Here is a 1,525-nt window from a genome sequence, read left to right on the forward strand (position 1 = left end):
TCTGTGTCGTACTGGGTGCAATATAGATGGGTTTCCACACCTATCCGCGGGCTATCATCGGCCTAAAGAGGTTGCACAAGATCAAAGAAACACAACTAGTCCATTGGAAGAAAAGTATTGGGACGAAAATAAAAACTGAGTCCGGGCATCTCCGAGCGGTTCTTGTGGGAAAAAACTTTGATATTACTCAGAGTGAGGCCTCCTAGTAGTTATCTGTGAATTTTCGGGACGTTTCTCACATGGTTAAAAATCGGCCGATTTTTCGTATGGTAAAGCCTTGGCCATTTTTGGACCGTTTTTGGCGCAACCGTTGTGCACCCCGAACGAGCCCCACCCGACCCCTAGGCCCTGGGCTTTTTTTCTGTGTCGTACTGGGTGCAATATAGATGGGTTTCCACACCTATCCGCGGGCTATCATCGGCCTAAAGAGGTTGCACAAGATCAAAGAAACACAACTAGTCCATTGGAAGAAAAGTATTGGGACGAAAATAAAAACTGAGTCCGGGCATCTCCGAGCGGTTCTTGTGGGAAAAAACTTTGATATTACTCAGAGTGAGGCCTCCTAGTAGTTATCTGTGAATTTTCGGGACGTTTCTCACATGGTTAAAAATCGGCCGATTTTTCGTATGGTAAAGCCTTGGCCATTTTTGGACCGTTTTTGGCGCAACCGTTGTGCACCCCGAACGAGCCCCACCCGACCCCTAGGCCCTGGGCTTTTTTTCTGTGTCGTACTGGGTGCAATATAGATGGGTTTCCACACCTATCCGCGGGCTATCATCGGCCTAAAGAGGTTGCACAAGATCAAAGAAACACAACTAGTCCATTGGAAGAAAAGTATTGGGACGAAAATAAAAACTGAGTCCGGGCATCTCCGAGCGGTTCTTGTGGGAAAAAACTTTGATATTACTCAGAGTGAGGCCTCCTAGTAGTTATCTGTGAATTTTCGGGACGTTTCTCACATGGTTAAAAATCGGCCGATTTTTCGTATGGTAAAGCCTTGGCCATTTTTGGACCGTTTTTGGCGCAACCGTTGTGCACCCCGAACGAGCCCCACCCGACCCCTAGGCCCTGGGCTTTTTTTCTGTGTCGTACTGGGTGCAATATAGATGGGTTTCCACACCTATCCGCGGGCTATCATCGGCCTAAAGAGGTTGCACAAGATCAAAGAAACACAACTAGTCCATTGGAAGAAAAGTATTGGGACGAAAATAAAAACTGAGTCCGGGCATCTCCGAGCGGTTCTTGTGGGAAAAAACTTTGATATTACTCAGAGTGAGGCCTCCTAGTAGTTATCTGTGAATTTTCGGGACGTTTCTCACATGGTTAAAAATCGGCCGATTTTTCGTATGGTAAAGCCTTGGCCATTTTTGGACCGTTTTTGGCGCAACCGTTGTGCACCCCGAACGAGCCCCACCCGACCCCTAGGCCCTGGGCTTTTTTTCTGTGTCGTACTGGGTGCAATATAGATGGGTTTCCACACCTATCCGCGGGCTATCATCGGCCTAAAGAGGTTGCACAAGATCAA

The sequence above is a fragment of the Cucumis sativus genome, chromosome 4 (assembly GCF_000004075.3).
Source record: "Cucumis sativus cultivar 9930 chromosome 4, Cucumber_9930_V3, whole genome shotgun sequence".
Taxonomy (NCBI): domain Eukaryota; kingdom Viridiplantae; phylum Streptophyta; class Magnoliopsida; order Cucurbitales; family Cucurbitaceae; genus Cucumis; species Cucumis sativus.